The sequence below is a fragment of the Chenopodium album genome, chromosome 22, assembly GCF_948465745.1.
Source record: "Chenopodium album chromosome 22, dcCheAlbu1.1, whole genome shotgun sequence".
In the NCBI taxonomy this organism is placed as follows: Eukaryota; Viridiplantae; Streptophyta; class Magnoliopsida; order Caryophyllales; family Amaranthaceae; genus Chenopodium; species Chenopodium album.
In genome coordinates, this window is record NC_137855.1 from 19804071 (window position 1) to 19828612 (window position 24542).

At 36.3% G+C, this 24542-nt stretch overlaps 2 pseudogenes; both read left to right on the top strand.

Moving 5' to 3' along the window:
• The first annotated feature begins 1523 nt into the window (after positions 1–1523).
• Positions 1524–17551, top strand: LOC145604066 (protein ACCELERATED CELL DEATH 6-like; annotated as a pseudogene).
• LOC145606371 (small nucleolar RNA R71) lies at positions 14059–14157 on the top strand (annotated as a pseudogene).
• Positions 17552–24542: the final 6991 nt, after the last annotated feature.

Below are 24542 nucleotides of genomic sequence, written 5' to 3' on the forward strand. Positions count from 1 at the left end.
AGAATTACCTTATTTATCTTTAACTTAAATTTTCTTATCAAAAGAGTTGAACAACTCATATAATAGTAGGATACGGTCCGAGACGCATCGTCGTGTGTCCCATGAGTGTCGGTGTCTAACACGATGTCCGATACAGACACGACATTTGGATGAAGTGTCCATGTAACCTATCAGGCAAATGAGTCAATACAAGAAGAAGATGCACTTTATGATCAACATTTAATTAGATTGAAGAGTCCAGGATTTCATTATCTTTTTTTAAAAGTAAAATAACACAAGTTTAAGCATAATATATTGCACAAGGTTTAAAAAAACAATACTCCCTCCTTTTAATTTGTTTGTCCCATTTGAAATCTTGAGAAATTTTAATTTAATGCAAAAATAAAATCTTATAGAATTTGTTAGATACTCCTAATTTGTTTGGGACCGTTCTGGAACGCGTATGAGGTGCATATGGATATCTAAGTTGGTGATAAAGTGGGGATGGATCCTATCTTGTACCATGTAAGACGGCTATAGATGTGGATATTGTACCCGCCACGAGTGGTAGGGCGGGGATATGTATAAGATTTTTAGGCGGGTATAGACTCGCCCCATTGTCATCCCTAATTCATACCACCCCACTCAACGTCGTATTAGTCCCTTCCGCCATATCAATATATGTTATTATATATAAGTATATATTTATTTACTATTTTAAATATAAATTAAGTAAATGTATAATATTTTGTAATAGACTTAAATTATAAACAAAAAAAAAGTGTAACTTAACAATGATTTTTAGTAATCATTATGATGTAATAAAGTTGAATTTGGAAGTTGGGGATTAACAGGCTGGTTTTAGATGGGGATTAGGCGGAGATAGGGCGGAGATAGTTTTCGGATTGTACGTGTCGGGTGGGAATGGAGATAAATTTTGTACCCGTTTCAGGGAAGGGGAATTAAAATATTTACTTTAAATTGTTAGTGATTAGTTAACTCCTAATGTTATTGGAGTCATAATAGTAGTTGGTATGTTTAGTGGGGGTTAATGTTAGCATAATCATCATATTTCTTATTTTTTAGTTTTATTTTGCACTATATATATGCTGCTATGTTGTACAATTTTTAATAGATTGAATACAACTTTTATTATTCTTTCCTTTTTCTCATCTCTATTTATTATTTTCAATAAGGGAGTGGGGATGGGGATAAGAATATATTAGGCGCGGATGGGCATAGGGATGGGATGGGAAAGCCAACATCCGCCCCGCCCCATTGACATCCCTAAGAACAAAGTTGAAATTTATGTCATTTATGTTCGAAGCCTAACCAACTCTTAATTCTACACCAAGATTATTTGCTTGTTTTCATATATTTGGGGAAAATAACGTTAATTAGTTGAAGTTTGTATGCCATTATCAAAACCATATGGCTCAACAAAAACATATTATTTATTTTTATTCTATTAATGACCAAGAAACTAGTACTGATTATTGTATAATGTTGTAGAAAAGGATTTGTTAGAGAAACATTCTCAACCGATGAAGTCCCTAGTTTACAAGCGTGATAATGAGGGCTTCACTCCAATTTTAAGAGCAGTACAAAGTGCGCGGCGATTCGGGATGGCTAGGCTTCTTGCTCAACAGTTTCCTGCATCTGTTGGGCTAAGAGATGATAAAGGCAAACAATTCTGCACCATCTAAGGGCTTTGGTTGTAGACCGGTCTGGAAGGATTTCTTCAAGCATTCTGAGGTTGATGGTCTTAGAATTGTACAAAATGAAATTGTTGATGCGGATTATACCAAAGCGAAATTTCTCATGGAAGTGGGTCTCCAGTCAAAAAACAAACAGGAATTAAACATTGTTAATAATGATGGTCAATCAGTTTTTGATTTACTTTCAACACAAGCCCATTTGCCTACCATGGTGTGTAATGCTTCAACTCCATCTTTCTTTCTATATGTATCTTTAATTTTTATTAATTTGTGTAGTTATGGATTCACTTGCAGCATTTGTTAAAACTTAAAAGTATCAAATATGGATGTAGCTAGCAATTGATGTACCTCTTACAAGCTTGGAATGCATCGATTTGTTGGATGTCAACAGAAAAAGTTATGCATCCGTTTACAAGCAATTGATGTACCTCTTAGCTTGGAATAAGCATTTGTTAAACACTTTTATCTTCTGAAAATTGGAACGATGCTAATAAATTTTCTCTTTTAAATACTTGTGCAGAAGCAACTGCTACCATTGGTAAGCAGAAGCAATGTGAAAGAGAGGGAATCAATGGATAAATTAATGAATGAAGATCTCTACAAAGCAGCTGTAGAAGGAAGTACTGAAATATTTGAAAAGGCTATGGCTGAATCTCATACAGTGATTGATGTGGAAAGTGGACAACGAGAACTTGATGCAGACTACTTTTGCCATCAAACTCCGGGTGGAAATAATATTGTTCACATAGCTCTTAGACATGGAAGTGCAAATGCAAATCAATTTGTTAAGATTGCTGTAGAACACTTCCCGAGTCTGAGCATGCGACCGGATAATAATGGAGACACGCCTCTTCACCTTGCTGTGAAGTGCAAGGGGAGTAAGTCCGGAGACTTACTAGTAAATGCATCCAAAGATTTTCTAGGTGAGTTAGATGAAAGACGGAAAGCATTTTATGTTGCCCCATGGACTGTGAAAAATAACAAAGGTAACTTTCCGATTCATGGGGCTTTACAGACCAACAACCTCAATGATTCGTTCATTCTGCTTGAGTGTGACGATGAGGCCGCTTTTCGCGTGAATTACTTAGGCGAGACTCCACTCCATTCCTTTTCAAAAAATGGCTTTTCTATTAGTAAGTCTCTTTTCCAACCGTGTGTTTAATCTTATAATTTGTCACCCGATATGAGATCTGATCCCTTGACCTCTAAAGTCAAACAAAAATTTAAATTATGATTGGAGTTTGATAATTGATTCTAGATTCAATCATCATAATGGGTTAAACGTATACACCATGCAGATGATGAAGAAGCAAACAAGTTTGTGAATAGATTAAGTGAGACGAGTAATCGAGCAGCTTATATGCGAGATGATGAAGGCCTAACCCCATTGATGTGCGCAGCTAGGTCTGGTTGTTTCCGAGTTTTACGTGCTATACTTGAACACCATCCTCAATCAGCATACCTACTAGATTCAAGTGGCAAGACTTTTTTGCATCTATTGCGTTTTATCGGAGAGGATGTTGATGGAAAGCGGTTATTCGATATCACTAAAGCTGATGCACAACGATTAGTGCAAGATTATGACGGAAACACACCCCTCCATCACTCCATTCAGACTGAGAACACTATAGCTACAATTTCATTAGCTAAAAGATGTTTAGAGACAAAAGTAACAGAACTAGAATTGGCAAATAAAAGGGGACAAACAATTCGGGATTTACTTGCATTACATGATGTCCCAAATGAGGTATGTGTATTGTTATTTGTTTACTTGCATGCATGGGCTATGTCGGGTTTTGTTTAGTTTACCTTAGTTTTGCTTATCTAATCTGATCTGATTGTCTGATTTTATCAAAAAATATACTTCCTCCGTTACATATTATTTGCAACGATTTGATACAAAGTAGAAAGGGAAAATGCCTAATCATTGCAAATAATATGTAACGGAGGAAGTATATTTTTTTATCATAAAATTAAAGATTTTTAGCGATAAAAAAGCGCACATAAAACGATGATCTAATGAACTTATTTTTTATCAATTGAATTGAAATTATTTTACTTTCTAGAAATATAAGTAAAATCAAAATGAATTAGACCCCTATTGTTTCTGTATTATTGTTTAGTGTTTAATACTTTTCATTACATGCAACAGATTGTAAAACAAATTCGTTATATAATGCCGGAGGCAGTGTACTTGGTTAAAAGATCATACGGTATTTGCAAGACAGATACGAAAGAGTCTGCTAATGCTCTCTCTGTGGTTGCTGCCCTGTTAGCAACCATAACTTTTGCAGCTGCCTTTCAAGTGTTATACTAACAAGCAATAAAACAGAATTAACTTATCTCTTGATGCGTGAACCAAACTGACAATAGCCGCGTCGTGGAGAACCACTAACCTAAAAGACGATTCTGCGCTACCTCCCGGTGCAGTAGACAATTGCGGTCGCCCTCCAGGATAAGCACGGCGCCGGAGTTTATGTGCACTCACAAACCCGACTGGAACTCAGAATACTTGCCCAGAAAACAGAACGGAAAGAGCATGTGTTTAGATATGATGTGGAGGAGAATGGTAGGTCGTTGGGCTACCATCCCACCCTATCAAACAATATTTGTAACTTAACTAACCCCTATTTAGCGTAGTGGCAAGTCAAGGTCGAACCCAAGGGAATGGATATCAAGTGCACGATGCCTAAATCAAGCTATTTCGAAGTCTAGAAGGGGTTTGAGGTAGAACTAAGGCTAAACTAGGTAATGCAAACTTGTATTAAATCAATCTAAGACACTAGGGCAATGGATCCACATGCAATCATAATGGAAACGATAATTTGGGAGGTCAAACCGACTAAGTTAAGCGATATGAAGGAAAATCATCATGTATCCAAAAGAGCATACTAAGGTGGTTCACCTAGAGGTCTAACTAGCGTCAACTACGCTAAACACTAACTAGGGAACGTCACAAAGCACCTCAATCGTGAAATTGCAAGTTCACTAATCAATGGTCCGTATCATAGCAAGCTTACAATGCAATCTAGTGTATTAATCAAAGATGGCCAAACCTCAATTAATCACACACATGCACATGAAAGATCAAACAAATTTAATCATATAATCAACTCCATCAATTATCCCCAAATTACACTATTCCATCATTCATACATGCTTCACCATCTCCCTAGCTAGGAACTACTCACTAGCCATAGGAATGGAGATCAAAACTACAACATTCATCAATTTCATCATCAACATACTTGAATTCAAAGATTAAGCAAACAATCAATCAAAATCAATCAAAATTCAATCAATAACCAAATCAATCATCAACAACATGAAAAACTAATGAAATCAAATAAAATCAAACTTGTATTGAAATAAAGAAGAAGATCCTTACAAAACTTTGATCAAAAGATCAAATACAATGATGAATTCTTGAACAAACACCAAAGATCATGAGTTTCTCTCTCTGGTTCTTGAGTTTCTCTCTCTAAAATTCTCCCAAAAACTAACTATCAAATTCAATCCCCAAATCTAAAACTAAAAACTTCCTTTCTAAAAATAGGTAGAAATAACTATATATACAAGGAGGAGGTCGGTAAAGATGCCCAAAAATAGACCCATGTAAGTGCGGGCGCTCGGAGGAGGGAGAATGGCGCGCACGGGACACACCCAGGCAGGTGCGCCCGCACGCACCTGGTGTGCGGCCGCACACGACCAATGTGCGGCCGCACACTCCCTTAGTGCGCCCGCACATTGCTGGGTTTCCCCCCTTCTTCTCTTCGTCCTAGCTCAAGTGGTGCACGCATCTAGGATGATGATGATGGAGGACAAAGTGGGCAGAAACTTCCTTGAATTTCTTGAAGAGTAAAAGCCATGAGTAAGGCATAAACAAAGCCTTGAAGCTTGCCCCTTGGATCCACCTTTGACTTGGAACTTATTGCACCTTCTTTAGGCATAAAAGCAATGAAAACTCGTAGAGAGGAAGCTCGGGAATTCTTGGACAATCAATTACCACCTACAAGCAAAAGATAAAAAGCAAGTAAAAGAGAAAAATAACAAGTAAACTAGAAAAAAGACATGAAAAAGAGAAACTAACTACAAAAAGCATAAAATGAAGAAAACAAGAATAAAACTAAGGAAAACTAAAGAAAAGAGAGATAAAATGAAATAAAAATCATCCAAAAAGGAACCAAATGAGTGCCCAAAATGTCACTCATCAAATTCCCCCAAGCTAAACTTTTGCTCGTCCTCGAGCAAAACAAAGCAAGAAAAAGAGAGGATGAAAATTTTATTGAAAACGAAAAAGAAAGACTCAAGATAAGAATATACACTAATACTCATTGTCGTAGGAATCACGGTTGTTTTTAGCTAGAACAAGCCCTTTAAACCCCAAAGTCGCCTATGAGGACGAGTGAGGTCTCGTAAGGGTATCCTAAGAGTTTGACCCATAACTCTCCACCAAACATCAATGAGGCAAACCATAGAATTAAAAGAAAGAAAATGAAATAAAAGCAAACCTTTACGAAATGAATCAACATAAAGACTATAAAGCAAATGAATGACAATCTTTCTCAAGTAGTTAAGGTATGCACGTTTCAAGATATCCAAGGTTGATTGAAACATAGGGTATGCTAGGCATAGGAACTAGTTATCACAATTCACTTTCATCCCAAACAATCTTACCGCGTTCTTCCCACTAGTCTCAAATCTCCCCTTAGTGAGTGTCCCAATGATTCCTCGAAGGAACCGGAAAAGAATTATTTTAAGGCTACTCGACATCTTGACTATGCATCCCCTTTCCTTAGGCAATGACCCATGATGCCCTCCCCCGAATAGTGACTCAACTATCTAGGTCGAAAGGTCTTTCCCCAAGGTTGTAACGTAAGGCATAAAGGGTGAAGGTAGGCTAAAATTTAAAAATTTGGTGATATTCCTAAAAAGTGAAGCAAAAGGGTGATCAATCCTTAACACCACAATCAAGAAATTACCAAACAAAAACAACACCCCCAAGCTTACTTGAAGCTATACTCACAAAAATATATACAAAAAGCGTACACGCTTCTCCCCGAAGCTAAAATGGAGCATTGTCCTCAATGCTTAGTAGGAGAAAAGAATACATCAAAATATTTTTGAATTTTTCACTTTTTATTTTTTCTTCATTTTTATATTGTAATTGCAAAGTCCTTGCCTTTTGCTCAATTCGGACGGCTTTTCAAAAATGCAAATTATTAGTCCATGCCTTTTATAGTATTGGACGGCTTTTACTCATACTCATTTGCCATTATTCACAAAGAAATCATAACACAATCTTGCTTTCATTAAAACCAAATTTCCAACTTAACCACCACAAACATCATATCAAATGATCATATTGCTTCACAAAAATCAAGAAAGGTAGAAAATGAAACAAAAGGTCAAATAACTAAAGATGTGGCTTGAAAAGAAGGGATAAGGCTCAAATGGTTGCAAGAAGGCAAATGTAAACCCAAAATAAAAGAAAATAACAAAATAAAGCAAAAATGAAAAATACCACCCCGAAAAATGTGCCTTTGTCCTTCCTAGATAGTTCGGTCTCGTGTTTGAGAATCATACATACCACAAACTCAAGATGTCAAATCAACTATAGGAAGCAACTACCAACATACCAACATAGCACAAACAAGTAGAATCCGGCTTCATGATCCTCCTAGTTCAAACCAACTACCCTAGCATACACTATCCTAGAATCAACCAAACATAATCACAAACCGTGCATACCTTTACAACCTAGGAAGAAAGTCATGCAAAAGACAAGTCCAATGTACAGTGTTCATCTCAAAAGAAAAGAAATGAAAAACAATGCCTCAAAATCACATCTAAAATAAAAAGAAAAATAAAAGAAAATAAGGGAAAAAGGTAAAATAAAAGAGAGTAAAAAGAAAAGAAACGGAGACATAGAAGAGGAAATCATAGGAGAAAAGCATGCAAAGGACTAGAAAGCATGTTAAACACATAAAAATCCCAATCGACAAACAAGTGATCGATAGACAACAAAGTCACCGATCCCAAACACATTACGTGTTAACAAGCATTCATCCTCGAACCATTCAACTTCTCCTAAACTAATCCTATCCTATGCAACCAAGGAAAATAAAGAGAAAAATAAGAAAGGTCTCACCGGGATTCCAAGCTTAGCAAAAATAAACGAAGCAATAAGAAACCACCTCGTAGCATTCCATATCCATAAGCTCTTCAATGAACCAAGTGAGAAAAAGAAATAAAAGAAACTATGAACAAAGAAAATGGTTAGTAACTTCAAAACAAATAAAAGAAAACAACAAATAAAAGAAAATAAACAAAGCAAGTAATATATACAACTAAAGGAAAGAAAAGCTAAACTAACCAAAGAATAGAAAGAATAAAAGAAATAAAATCTAGTCTAACTAAAGAACTACTCTAAACTACAAGATTTGGATTTAAGGGATTTGGATTGAGGGATTTGGATACAAGGGATCATCAACAACAACATGCCAAGCAAAACATCTCCACAAACAACAATCATCCAAGCAAATAGGGCAAACAAGCTAGCTACAAGGAAAGTAGCCTAGAGATCAAGAAAATAAGGAAACCAAAAAGAGGAAAGAAAATAAACATGCAAGCAACTAAAATATGTACACAACAACAACATGGTCACCGAGCAAGTTACTAGTTCCCCCAAGCTAGATAGAAAATACATCTCAACATCCCAAACAAAACAAAGCAAGTATCAAAAATATAAGGGATGGAGGTAAAAAGCATGAGAAGCTAAAAGGGAACTAATAACTACTACCATCACCACCACCACTCCCACTAGGCCCGGCCCCATCGGGGTCTCTGTTGCGCTCGGGGTCATCGAAGGGATGAGGGTAAGGCTCCCATCCTCCGGTGTACCCATCGGGCCACCCATAATGCCCCTTGAAAAGATCTTGTTTCCAAGGAGCAAAAGAGGTGAAGTTATCGGGCAAAGTGAGCTCAAAAGGGTGCTTGGGATGGACATGGGGGTAGTTAGGATCCCCCCTATAGTCACTACCACCCGGAGCCTTGTAATCATAGTTGCCATGCTTGTCCGGGTAATAGTGACGCTCAGTGTCGGGGTTAGAAGGCCCCGACCAATAAGGATGCCCAAACGAAGGTAGAGGACCTTGTTGGGGCGGGAAATACGGATAGTTAACCGGGGGAGTAATTTTCCCACGGTTAACTTCCGCATCATAGAGTTGTTGTTGTTGTGAAAACATACCTTGTTGCACCTCTTGAATACCTCTTATTTGGTCATAGAGAGCCCCAAAGTCTTGATCGTACATGCCATCTATGTGGATTTTCAATCCACTCATTTGCTCACTAAGAGCCCTCAAATCATCATTGGCAAAAGCATGTTGCCCTTGCTCTTGTCCTTGCTCATGAGGAGCTTGTTGTTGTGGAGAAAAATGTTGTTGTTGTTGATGTTGTTGTTGTTGTTGATTTTGTTGTTCTTCCTCATCATCTTCTTCTTCATCCTCCTCGGAATCAAAGTTGGGATGCCGGAAGGACCTGGGAACATGCCAAACATTGTCGGCAATCCTAGCCAAAGAAGTTAAGCTAGGGTTAGGCAAGTAGCACCAATGCTCGTTGCCCCTTAGCCACTCATATCTCCCTTCACTAAAACCCTTGGAGATAAATTGGATTTGGCCCAATTGTTGCATATCAAGATAGATGGAAGCCGCATCCCCGATTTCCTTACAAAATGGGAGATAATCATTGAGGCGAAGGCGAGTCACAAGCCTAGTTACCATACCCCCACAAGGGATCTCTCCCGTCCTCCTTTTGCGGAGTTCCAAGCAATATTGGGCAAAGATGTAGCCCAAGTTCAACCGGCCCACAAACTCCGGGCGAGTAGATAACCAAAGGACCTTGATCTCCAATTTACTCAATTTCCCCATCTCTTGCTTGGGGAACAAGACATAGCCCAATAGACGGTGTACAACCCTAAGACAAGGTTGGTACACGTCCGAGATCTTAGCCCTGTTGGTGATGAACTCACTACCACCAGAGATGTCTTCCCACCAAGAATCTTGATCATAATCCGGGAAGATGAAGTGTTCAACGTTAACAATATCCCCATGGGGATCAAAGTCCAAAGCGGCGTTGAACTCCTCCAAAGATTGGTCAAAAATGTTGTTGAACAATTGGAACCGCACCCTATATACCCCTCCAATGGGTACAAGCTCCAAGGTAGCCAAGAACTCTAAGGTAGGCTCCTTGTAGGTGCGGTAGGCATCGGCGATGAAAGTCCCCAATCTCAAAATTTAAAAGCAATGACCGCACATCATTATCAATCCCCAACTTCAGCATATCGGGTTGAAAGTAATGGCGGGTTTGTTTGAGGGTTCTTTCATCTTTCAGATTTTGGTAAAAGGCCTTTTGTTTATCGGTGAAATTTTTCTTTTTTGGAAGAGAGGTTGGAGGTCGTGTTTGAGTGGAAGATGGGTTGGAAGTACTAGGCCTAGAAGATGTACTAGGCCTAGAGGAGGTACTTGGGCGGGGAGGTTCCTCGATGCTAACATCGGTTTTTCGCTTTTTGGTGAGTTTCTTGAGGTATTTAGACATTGTGAGAGGTTAAGAAGATCACCAACAACCAATCAAGTAGCAAACCAAAGAACCAAGAGCATCACACCCAAATTCACCACTTACTACCAAAATCACCAAACTCCAATTTCACAATTCTTTTCAACCAAACCAAATCCAAACCAATCAACAATACCAATGATTCAAGAAAAATTCCTCTTCAACAATCCAAGAGCAAACACAAGACCAATTCCAAAATCACCATAAACTACCAACGTTCCAAAAATTCAACTCACAAGAATTCAACCAAAATTGATGAAAATCACTACAAAATCAACAAACAACACAATGTCATGCAAAATCAAACAACAAACATCACCAATTCACAACCAAAATCAAGAACAAGCATCAAAAATCACAAAATCAATACTACACTATTCATGCTCATACAAATTTGTAGTTCATGCAAATTTATGATATAATTGGAAAAATTAAAGCAAGGATTAGTGATTATACCATAAAAGAAGCAAGATAAACCAATTTCGAGCAAGCAATTTCAACTCCACACAAAACCCCCAATTTTCGGCCACCAAGAGTAGGAGAGAGAGTGAGTGAAATTTGGGTCAAATTGTGAGGAATTTGTAGTGTAGAAATATTTGTGAGTGATTTTGAGTGAAAATGGAGTGATTTTAGTGAGGATTTGAGTGATTTTAGATGATGAATGAGGGTGGAGGAGTGCGCACAAGAGGAAGGGTTTGAAGGAGATGTTCGTGAGGTTGGAGATGGTGAATGAAGGAATGAAGGGAAAAAGGAGGAAGAAGAGGAATATATGGCACGTTCAGCATTTGTGCGGCCGCACAAGACTGTTGTGCGGCCGCACACGCAGGCTGTGCGCCCGCACATGCCTCGTGTGCGGCCGCACATCCTTGTGCGTGCTCCTTCCTTCCTTTTTCTCAAAAATTTGATACTTACTGCCTATTTTGGTGCGCACATGAATTATGATGGTGATGAGGAACAACATAGGCAGTAGGTAAAATCATTTTCAAAGTCCTCAAAGTTGAAAATTCATGTGCACACCTCAAAAATTCACTAAATATCAATTTCCTCCATTTTTCAAAATATGAATTTCCTATCTCACCTCTCTAAAATTCTTACCCTTTTACCTCAAATTTCGACTTGAATCGAACAAAATATGATTTGTGCCATGAACACCTTCCATCCATCATGCATACATGTTGAATTCCAATCCCACAAACGGACATCCTAAAAATCCAAATAAGGAGATAAGTAAAAGAAAAGACAAAGTAATAAAAGAAACAAAAATGAGAAAATTCAAAAATCAAAGAGAAAGGTTAGAAACTCCGGGTTGCCTCCCGGGAAGCGCTTGCTTAAGGTCCTAAGCTCGACCCTTCCTCCTAATCACGGAGGATCAAAGAACACCACCTTCTTGAAGGTGGTCGATAGAGCAAATTTTCCTTCAACCTTTGGCAACTTCTCATTATTTCTTGATGAAACTCTCACAAACTTCTTTTCAAACTCTTCTTTTTCACTTCTCAACTTCTTCCTTTTCCTTGCCTTCTTTGAGTCACGGGCCTTTTTCTTCGACTTGACTTCAACATCCTTAGTCTTGGAAGCTTTCTCTTCCTCATGAGAATTAAGCTTGAACCAATTTGGAAAACCAATATCTTTCTCATCCCTTGGCTTTTGAATCATAAATTCCTCTTCACTAACATCATCAATACTTGAACAAACATCATCAACAATCTCAAAAACATTGTTAGTAGAAGAATCAATCATGCACATACCATCAATGGAACGAGAAAGACTAGCACATGCGATATCTTGGACACAAGATAAAGACTCATGCATTGGTTTCAACTTAAAACTCTCTTCTAAATTCCCACACCTCAAAGTAATTTGACCTCCTTTGACATCTATTAAAGCTCCCGAGGTAGCTAAGAAAGGTCTCCCTAAGATGATTGGAATATGTTCATCCTCCTCAATCTCTAGAACAACAAAATCCACCGGAAAAACAAACTCTCCAATCCTTAAGGGGACATCATCAATTCTTCCCTTAGGAAGCTTAATAGAACGGTCGGCCAATTGAAGTGTTATCTTAGATGGTTGAAGCTCACCTAAATCAAGCCACTTGAAAACCGAGAAAGGCATTATGCTAACACTAGCACCAAGATCACACAAAGCATTTTCAAAAACCATTTTCTTAATTTGACAAGGGATTGAAAAATTCCCCGGATCTTCCATCTTCCTTGGGAGTTCATCATGGATAAGAGCACTAAAGCACTTCCCTCCTTCCACCGAACTTCCCTCATCAAAATCCTCTCTCTCTTCTAAGATCTCCTTAAGAAACTTGGAGTACTTAGGCATGTCGGGAATTGGTTCGGTAGGGGGTGTAGAATCATGAACATCCTTTAGAAATTCAAGGAATTTCCCAAATTGCTCATCCATTTTGAATCTCAAATATTTTTGGGGATATGGAAGATCGGGAAATCTCTCTATCTCACTCATCTCTTCATCAACACACTCTTCTCTTTTGTCAACCTCACAATAGAATTCCTTAGACTCAACTCTTTCCTCTTCATTCTCCTTAGCACCACACTCATCTCTTCCCTCTTTTAACCAAGAAACTCCCTCATCAAAATCATCTCCAGCACTAGTGGCAATAGAGTACACGGGTTTCTTTGGTTCAACACCTTGGGAAGGCAAAGATGAAGGACTAGCAAAATCCTTAATAGTGCTTGCTAATTGAGTAATTTGAGTCTCAAGCATCTTATTGTGGGTCATCATCTCATTGAATTTCTTATCACTAACCGCCATATAGGTGTTAATGATCTTGGTTTGATTATCAATCAACTCTTCCAAGGTTGTCCTAGGAGAAGAAGGTTGTGAATAGGAATTTTCATTTTGAGTCTTTGGAACAAAACCGGGTGGGGGACCTCTTTGAGCATTGTTTTGAAAATTTCCCCTTCCTTGATTGTTCCAATTACTCCAATTTTGACTTGAACCATAACCTTGATTATGGTTACCACCACCATGATTATGGTTTCCATTACCTTGGTTATGATTTACATAACCTTGGTTTTGATTACCATAATTATGATTTTGATTACCATAGTTTTGGCCTTGATTTTGGCTACTATAACCTTGGTTATGGTTACCACGAGAACCTTGATTCCCTTGGTTCCTATAACCACCATTATGATTATAGTTGTCAAAATTGCCTTGGTTTTGGTAATTCCTATTCCATTGGCCTTTTTGATTATCAAACCTTTGAACATTGTTGTTTGACACAAAATTGACATGTTCACATTCATCGTCAAACTCATCAACACATTCATTAGGACAAGCACTAGAGTCATGATCATACGATCCACATGCATCACAAAACAAGCAACCCAAAGGCATATTATGTTAAGAGGGAGGGGGTTGAGATTTAGAAGGAGTACCTCTCCCCTTAAATTGGGAGGGAAGATTGGAAGCTTGAGAAGAGGAAGAAGTGCTGTCCAACATAGCTTTGATTGCGGTGACCTCCTTTCCTAAATTTGTCATTTGAGAAGAAAGGTTGTTGATTGCATTGAGATGGTCCACCGAATACAATGAAGATTGTTTGCTTGAAGAGTCTCTCTCCCCATCTTGCCAATCCCTATAATATGTCACCACATCCTCAATGATGTCCACAACTTCTTCTTCGGTTTTGTTCATGATAGGGCCCCCGGCCCCTCCATCAAGGCATGACTTGCCTTGGGGACTTAAACCTCCATAGAAGATTTGGATCACTTGGTATGTGGGGATTCCGTGATGAGGGCACTCCCTTTGATACTCTTTAAATCTCTCCCATGCTTCATAAAGACTTTCACTCGGCCTTTGCTTGAACCCTTGAATCAAGGCTCTTGCCTCCGCTGTCTTCTTTTGGGGATAGAAACGGGACAAGAAAGCCTTTGTAACATCATCCCAAGTTCTCAAGGAGTTGGGCTTCACCTCTTTGTCTAGCCACTCCAAAGATCTTCCTATTAGAGAGAAAGGGAACAACTTGAGGCGGATGAATTCTTGAGAGACCCCATTGACTTTGATGGTGTTGCAATATTTTTCAAATTCTTTCAAATGGTTCAATGGGCTCTCATTCTTAGCCCCACTATATTGCCTTCTCTCAATCAAGGTAATCATTGCCGGACGGATTTCGAAGTCATTTGCCGGGGTAGTTGGTGGAGCTATTCCACTCTCAAATCTATATGCCCCGGGCACTCCAAGCTCCTTCAAGGCTATTCTAGGATGTTCACCCATTCCTTGTTCTTCTTGAATTTCTTCTTCACTCGAAGAGCTATAAGCCAAAGATCTATTGTCCACTCCGGATCAAGAGGAACAAGGGGACGATCACGGGTTCTATGCATGCAAAACTCAAGCAAAAATGTTAGTAGCACGGCTACAAATGTAGCCTAGAGAAACAAAATCTTTTTTTTTTTTTTTGTATTTTATCAAAATGAAATAGACTCAAAAACAACATACACACAAGCACCATTCCCCGGCAACGGCGCCATTTTGGTGTGGTGGAGAATGGTAGGTCGTTGGGCTACCACCCCACCCTATCAAACAATATTTGTAACTTAACTAACCCCTATTTAGCGTAGTGGCAAGTCAAGGTCGAACCCAAGGGAATGGATATCAAGTGCACGATGCCTAAATCAAGCTATTTCGAAGTCTAGAAGGGGTTTGAGGTAGAACTAAGGCTAAACTAGGTAATGCAAACTTGTATTAAATCAATCTAAGACACTAGGGCAATGGATCCACATGCAATCATAATGGAAACGATGATTTAGGAGGTCAAACCGACTAAGTCAAGCGATATGAAGGAAAATCATCATGTATCCAAAAGAGCATACTAAGGTGGTTCACCTAGAGGTCTAACTAGCGTCAACTACGCTAAACACTAACTAGGGAACGTCACAAAGCACCTCAATCGTGAAATTGCAAGTTCACTAATCAATGGTCCGTATCATAGCAAGCTTACACTGCAATCTAGTGTATTAATCAAAGATGGCCAAACCTCAATTAATCACACACATGCACATGAAAGATCAACCAAATTTAATCATATCATCAACTCCATCAATTATCCCCAAATTACACTATTCCATCATTCATACATGCTTCACCATCTCCCTAGCTAGGAAACTACTCACTAGCCATAGGAATGGAGATCAAAACTACAACATTCATCGATTTCATCATCAACATACTTGAATTCAAAGATTAAGCCAACAATCAATCAAAATCAATCAAAATTCAATCAATAAAAAAATCAGTCATCAACAACATGAAAAACTAATGAAATCAACTAAAATCAAACTTGTATTGAAATAAAGAAGAAGATCCTTACAAAACTTTGATCAAAAGATCAAATACAATGATGAATTCTTGAACAAACACCAAAGATCATGAGTTTCTCTCTCTGGTTCTTGAGTTTCTCTCTCTAAAATTCTCCCAAAAACTAACTATCAAATTCAATCCCCAAATCTAAAACTAAAAACTTCCTTTCTAAAAATAGGTAGAAATAACTATATATACAAGGAGGAGGTCGGTAAAGATGCCCAAAAATAGACCCATGTAAGTGCGGGCGCTCGGAGGAGGGAGAATGGCGCGCACGGGACACACCCAGGCAGGTGCGCCCGCACGCACCTGGTGTGCGGCCGCACACGACCAATGTGCGGCCGCACACTCCCTTAGTGCGCCCGCACATTGCTGGGTTTCCCCCCTTCTTCTCTTCGTCCTAGCTCAAGTGGTGCACGCATCTAGGATGATGATGATGGAGGACAAAGTGGGCAGAAACTTCCTTGAATTTCTTGAAGAGTAAAAGCCATGAGTAAGGCATAAACGAAGTCTTGAAGCTTGCCCCTTGGATCCACCTTTGACTTGGAACTTATTGCACCTTCTTTAGGCATAAAAGCAATGAAAACTCGTAGAGAGGAAGCTCGGGAATTCTTGGACAATCAATTACCACCTACAAGCAAAAGATAAAAAGCAAGTAAAAGAGAAAAACAACAAGTAAACTAGAAAAAAGACATGAAAAAGAGAAACTAACTACAAAAAGCATAAAATGAAGAAAACAAGAATAAAACTAAGGAAAACTAAAGAAAATAGGGATAAAATGAAATAAAAATCATCCAAAAAGGAACCAAATGAGTGCCAAAAATGTCACTCATCAAGATAATTTTAGAGAAGAGAGAAGACTAATTGTGTTATATTTTGGCTGAGAAAACCACCGAATATTTATAGGGTGAAGAGAAAAAACGGGAAGCATAAAAGGTGGGAAGAATCTAGCCAAGAAAATGACCAGATTAATCTAGTCAGTCAACAAACGAGGCAAGAAACAAGGGAGTAAATTAATCAGCTAAAATCAAGGGATTAATTCCCACAACAGTCAGAAAATCCCAACAGTCAAAAACGGATACTTGGGAATATTCTGTTAACAAGAAAAAGGAAATAAAATTTCTCCAAAAAGATAACAAGGACCCACGCATCGCATTCCCCAAGACCCCAAGTCCCGAGTCCGACCCGGCTCGGCTCGGCGCTCGCGTGCGTGTGTGTGTGGAGTAACACACACCTCCAACTCACTCAACTAAGTAGTGCTAAAGCACTACATTATAAAAACAAGGAAAAACCTTCCTCCCCAATCAATGTGGGACTTTTCCCCTTTCATTGTTTTTCTCTCTCTCTCTTATTTTTTCCCAACACTCTTGTTTTATATCAAGAACTTCCAACATCAAGTACCTGGTGGATTTAATGGTGACGATGGTTCTCCTATTCTTCTCGCAAAGACGGCATTTATCATTTTCGTTACATCAAACTTAGGTGCAATGTGCTGCTCAATGCTTTGCCTTTTCTTACTACTTTGGGTGATGGTTATTGGCAACATACACGACTCTCTCGGGATATTAGATATCGATATACACCTGCTTTGTGCATCGTTCTACCTCACATTGCTTACATTCACAATGGGTGCATTTGTGGTTACTGCTAATAAGAGTTTATGGTTGGCTCTCTTGGTTTGTGGACTCTGCTTCATTACCTTCCTTCTTACTTGGAAGCAATCAATCAATTTGGTTGCTAACAATGGCGGTGGTGTTGCTACTGCTATTAACAAGTTTAAAAAGTTCACTGTGGAACCAATTCAAGAGCAATTCAACAAGTTTAAAAAGTACATTGTGGAACCAATTCAAGAGCAATTCAACAAGTTGAGAGGTCGATGCTATCGTAATCACGACAGTGTTGTGGAGCAGAGAAATTGAAAGAGAGTGATGCCATCGTAATCACGGTGTGTCAGGTATGTTCCTTGTAGCGTTGCTAGCCATGGGACATCAAATAATAGTGACGAGTGTGTTAGGAGTGTTATGTTTTTATTGTGTTTGGTGTTTCTTTTGAACAATACAATTTGAGCTCTATATATTTCTGATATGTGAGTGTTTTCTGATTAGTTCTTAATCTTGCAAAGGTTATTGGGTAACTGATGTACACCCAAATTAAGGATCTTATTTGTTAACTTGTCACTTAATAATTTGTATTTTTATATGTTGTTTTTCTATTTACATACTAATTATGCACACTATTTTCATAAATCATCTGTTTTTGTATATTAGTAGAAAAAAATTTGATTGACTTTTTACTTATTCAAACATATTTATTGGTTGAGGTGGATTATTTGTCAAATTTCATACCGAAACCGTTTAACTGTCCGAAACTAACCGACCCAAATGAGAACCGAACCAATTAAAAACTGTTTTTATTTAAACCGAAAACCGACCCGAACCGTAAGTAAATAAACCCGAAACCGAACCGATCCGAATAACGTTACACCGTATAAGAACCGAACCCGTTAATGAACCGCACCAGTTTTCAACCGAACCGAAAAAGAACCAAACTGTTTCTAACCCAAAACCGCTTTCAACCCAAAACCGTTTGAACCGGGATAAAATCCGTTTACACCGACCGTTAACAACCCGCAACCCGTTTGCACCGAACTGTATATAAACCGAACCGTTTGCAAACCGAATCGTTTATGAACCGGATCGCTTATAAACGAATCGGCTACAAACAACTTACTATAGAGAGAATATTAAAATCAAGTAAAAAGGTGTTTTAAATGAAATTTAATTATGCACACATGTTTACTACCGATCGAGCATTAAAGAACCGAACTAGTTATAAAGTGAACCGATAAAGAACCGAACTAGTTATAAACTAAATCGAAAAAGAATCGAACCATTAATAAACTGAACCGAAAAAGAACCGAACTACTTATAAATTGAACCGAAAAAGAACCGAACTATTTCTAACCTGAAACCATTCCCAACCCAAAATTGTTTGAACCGGGATAAAAACCGTTTACACCGAACCGTTAACAAACCGCAACCTGTCTGCACCAAACCGTTTAAAACCCAAACTGTTTACAACCCGAACCGAATTAAAACCGTTCAAGAATAAACCGAAACCAAATCGATCCAATAACTATTTAAACCGAACTAAAACCGACCCGCAAAATACTTAAACCGATTTCAAACCGACCCGATTTAATACCGAACCGATTTCAAACCCATCCGAACCCGAACTGTCAAACCGTTTTGACAGTTACAGTATCAAATCTAGACAGTTATATCCTAGACGAATCATAATTTAATTCTAAGTTGAATAACACAAAAGCTAACGAACGCCCGAAGGTGTTGGATAAGATAATAAAAAATAGAAAATATTAACTTTTAAAAAATTCATTACACCGATCAATGCGTAGTTTTAACATGCATTTTTTAAATTAATACTATATTTTGAAAAATATTTTAAAAGATTATCCAACATCCCGGAACGTTCACTAGCAAAATCCAAATATTAAATCCAAAATGTAAACAAATGCCCAAGGTGTAAGCTCTTTCATAGATCATTTTATTTTCCTAAAATTTAAACTAAACATATGCAAGTATGCAGCAACCCAACATCTATATGCCCAATATTGGATTACTTGGATATTGACTAGTTTAGGCTTATTGCAAAGGTAAAATTGTGGACTATAAAGCCGATTTACATTGTCAGATGGCCCAGTTCTATTGTAAGATGGCCAAATTGACCCAATCACAAATCACAAATCCAAATCCTTATATGAATGCATTATGGTAGATTGGTAGTCATTTTCCACATATAATCCTATAGTAATGGTCGAGAATAAATTACAAAACTATAACCTCCGTTTAAAAAATTTTAGGAGTATCATAATGACGTTTTGCATCATTCATATCAACTTCGACCCAAATTTTTTCATTACGAGTAATCAATCAATCAATACAATATACTAAAAGACACACCAGCAATGACACGTGTCATTTTCTGGTGTGTCCTTAGTTATTATTTTTTTATATAAAATTAAAAAATCTATTAATTAAGGAAACAAATAAATTTGAAAAATAATTTTATTTGTTGTACATATTCTATATTAATGTAGTATATTTAAAATAAAAATATTTCACAAATCTTTATAAAACAATAAAATTGGATAACTATAAACCAAAAATTGTATTCTTAAAAATATATTGTGATCTATTTTATAAATGAAAAAATATTGCTCAGATTTTTTTGCCTACTTTTATTTTATTTGTGTATTAGAAACTACAATTAGCATTGCAAATACCAATTTAACATATCACATATACTTTTATTATTCCTCGACTAATTTATGTTTATAATACTTATCTATCAATAATTTATAATGATCACCGTGCATGGCACGGGATCTAACCTAGTATACATAAAACATAACCTATCATATGTCAAATTGCCAATCTATCCATTCTTCACCCAAAGATAGAGATGGCAACAAGTGTAAGGCTCTACCTAGTTTCCTTCCCACATTTTGACACTTAATCCACAAATCATAGGTGATCATTAGGTGGACTAGTTCGGGTTGGGCCTAAACCTTACAAATCAGCCCATCAAGCTGGTGAGGGTCAATGATTGGGCTAAAAATGCTTGCCAAACCAGCAAATTTTGTCGAGGCCTAGCAGTCTTTTCAGTAAAAAAAAAAATAAAAATAAATAAATAAATAAATAAATAAAACTAAACAAATTGTAAATTTATGTCCAAGCCCTGCCCAAAAAATTTACTTTCGGGCCGCATTTTCATGCACATGACCGGCCTAAAATCAAGTCGGGCCTATATTGATTAGGCCTACTATTAATCAAATAAGCTATTAAGTATTTCAACGGTTGAAGGTTTAAATCTCTATTGTTGTTTGGAAATTCACATTGACATATTTAATTTTTTTAATATCCCTATTGTGGTTTGGGCATTTACATCTACATACTTAATTTTTTATATATCTCTATTGTTGTTTGGGCTATTAAATATGAACTTTTATAAATTTTACAAATATTTAGTTAAAAATATAATGGTTAAAGTTATGGTTCAACAAATGTGCAGACCTAAGAGTTTTTTTTTTTTTTTTTTTTGAAAAAAATGTAGTTAAATAAAAAATTGCGAATTTTAATGCGCGTATTTGTGTATTGTCACACCGTGTGACAGGAATTATACATTTAGTGGTTACTCAATCGATCAGGGGTTACTTGATCATGAATTATTTGGTCATGGATTACTTGATCAGGAATTATGCAGTCAGTCATAGGTTCCTCGATTCGAATAAGTAACCCCGACCTCTCGTAGTTATGGTGTAGCTAGTCACATATGAATTTTTTTTGTAAACTTGTTTATATATGCATTGTAAAGTAATCCGTGATTTATTTAAATAAAAAAAGTACTCCATGATTTTCTGTGATTTTTGTTAAAAACTAAAAAAAATTACAAATTTACAGGTTTTCAACGGCAAAAAAAAAAACTTTTTTTTTCTTTCTGTTGAAGATTGAAGATAATCATTTGATTGATTTTTTTTTCGTTGTTTAAGATTGAAGATAATCATTATAATGATTTTTTTTTCGTTTAAGATTGAAGATATTCATTATAATGATGCGTCAAATTTTAGTGAAAATGTGAATTGTAACACTAGACGAAAATATGAATTGGCCATCGGTTCAAAACCCCCCTATACCACCGGTTTTGAACCTGTGGCCATTTGGGGGGTGGCAATAATCTAATTAAAAAGCCACCAGTTCAAAACCGGTGGCAAAAACAAATATTGCCACCGGTTGACCGGTGGCAAAAATGCTTCCCGCAATTTTTTTTTTAAATATTATTAACAAGAATTGCCACCGGTTAACCGGTGGCAATAATGCCCATAAAAAACAAATTTTTGTTTTTTTTTTTTTTTTTTTTTGCATTTATTTCACTTAAATTGTAGCAGAAACTATATATATATGTAAAATACATTAAAAAAAACACATATATGTTCATCAGTATCTAGTAATTGTACACTTTTTTAGAGTGAAAAAACTAAATTAATAAGTACAATTAAATTACTCATACAACAATTCCAATTTAAAAGAACTAAATTAATCAAATTACACAAAACTAAAATTCCAACATTAAAATCAAAAAAAAATTTACATTAAAAAACCAAAAAAAAAAATTACAACATTAAAATTAGAAAACAACCAATATAACACCTAAATCAATAATCCTGCATCTTTATTCTTCGATTTAACATCTACATCTAAATCAATATACTTGGATCAAACAAAAAAAAATCGATTAAATAAAAAAAAATAGGCTGCGAAAAAAAAATAAAAACCAGAACAATATTCACAGTACCCATAAATCGATTAAATAAACCCAGAAAAAACACACAAAAATATAAACAAAAACACAGAAAAAATAACCCAGAAAACTAAAACCCAGAAAAAAAAAAAAGAAAAAAAAATCCAGAAAAAAAATTAAACAAAATTCCCAGAAATGATTTAAATCGAACTAAAAAAAATTGAATTGATTTTCAAAACGAGAATTAAAAACAAAATGAGAATTAAATAGAACTCAAAAAAACAAATTGATTTTCATGAACTTAAAAAAAAAAAAAAAAAAAAAAAAAACCCAGAATTAAATCGAATCGGACCCAGAAGTAGATCGACTTAGGAATCGATTAAAATCAATTAAAAATCGAAATAAAATCGAAGAAAACACTCAAAAAATACAAAATCAACTAATTAACCCGAATTAATTGATTAAAATCGAGTAAAAACCAAATTAAAATCGATTAAGAAACTCAAACAATTCCAAAAACGATTGATTAAACCTAGAAAATCAATCAATTAAACCTAATAAAATCCGACTAATTAACCATGAAAAATCGATTAATTAAACACAAACCTCATGCCGCTCTTCGTGGTGCATGTCTTCGTGGTGGTCTTCTTGATGATTGAAATGAAAGAGAAGAGAAGAGGGAGAAGGAGACGAAGGAGAAGTGCAAGTGGAGATGAGAAGGAGGAGATCGAAAGAGAAAGAAGGAGATGGAGATGAGAAGGAGGAGATCGAAAGAGAAAGAAGGAGATGGAGATGAGAAGGAGAGAGAAAGAGGAGAGGGAGATGGAGATGAGAAGGAGGAGATCGAAAGAGAAAGAAGGAGATGGAGATGAGAAGGAGCTACAAGAAAAATGGGTTTGGGCGACGAGTGATATTAACATGGGCGACTAAATTTTTTTTTGAAGCCCAATACTGATGAAATGGGCTTCTAGTTCAGTTCCGTTGCCCAAATCTGTGTTTTGGGCGACGACTACATATACACTCGTAGCCTAAAATAGGTTTTGTACAACGAGTTGAATTATATGGGCTACTAATTAGTTTTTCCTTGCCCCAGACCTGATAAGGCGACGAAATATTAAAATTTTATCGTTGCCCAAAATCTAAAAAAAAGGCGGAAATTTTGTTTTTATTTTGCAAAATTCCCACGTTTAGAATAGTATTGGTAGGGTTATCTCGCGGTTTCTTTTTAAAAAAAGAACTCTAATTCAATTTTCTACTCCACCCCACCTCATATTCCTTCTTCCCCTCAAATACTCAATTATTAAAATCAATTTTTTTAAGCTATTAAACCATCTCACAAATCTTACCCCTTACATCTGCCATCAAAGACCCCCGCACTTTTGCGATTACGGTGATCACTCCGACTGGGTTTTTCCGGCAGCGTCACCTTCTTTTTCCTAGGTAATTCGACCCTATCTTTTATTTTATTTTTTAATTTTTTTTGTTAAATTTGGTTTTACTACTTCACAAATTCAATTGATGGTAGTTTGGAACATATTATTTTGTTTGAATTGATTGATCCCAATTCAATTGTTGGTTGATAATTTAATTGGAGTTTGATTTTATGTTAATCGATACTTACTAATTTGGGGCATTTGATTTATATCAAATCAATTACTGATTGGTATTTTGGAGCAATTAAAGGTAGTATATGATTTTATTTCTTGGTAATTTAGAGTGTTTGACCTGTTTTAATTGGGAAATTGAGAATCAGAGTGTCGTAGAACCATTTAATTATATGGTCTAACTGTTAATTTATGAAGTACTACATGTTTTTGAGAAAGAATTTTTCAATATATCTTTGCATGCATGTATGATATCTTGGAATATAATATGATATAGAAGGCTATTTTTTCATGTCAGTCGTTATGCCAACAAAAAATACAATACAGAGTAGTAGTTGTATATTGTTGTTGTCTGGGATAATCATAAATTAGAGCTTAGATATAAGGATATGCATAACCTTTATTTAAAATAAGTAACTTTTTGTTAGCTTAGGTTTGATCTAATAGATTCTTAACTGATGACAAGTAACTTTTTGTTTTGTTTGATAAAAGAGCTTAATCAAATAATGTCATCTACAACATCCCACGAGATTAGTACCAAGGAATCTACAACTTATTATTGACAATTTAGTTTTAAAATATTGAAGCATATTTAAAGCAATTAAGTGGTAAAAAATTCATTCTAGTACCAATTCCATCCTTCTTTTTATCTTATACAATATATCAATATTGTTATTTAATTAGTTTAACCATCTAAATTTATTCCTTACATTAGAAAATCTAGAATTGAAATCACGTTAATCTGCTTACTTTCTTTTAAACTAATTCTACATGTATAGGATACCATGTAACTGTAGTTTATACAGAATTAACATAATTTTGTTATATGTAAAATAGTTCATTCTCCTCCATACTTTTTTCATTTTCCCGCTTTTAATTCTTTTTTAATTTAATACATCATTTATAAATTCATATTTACACATAAATCTGCTAAATAAATCATTATAATTTTCTTATTTGTAACCTTTTCTTTTTATTGTGTTTAAGA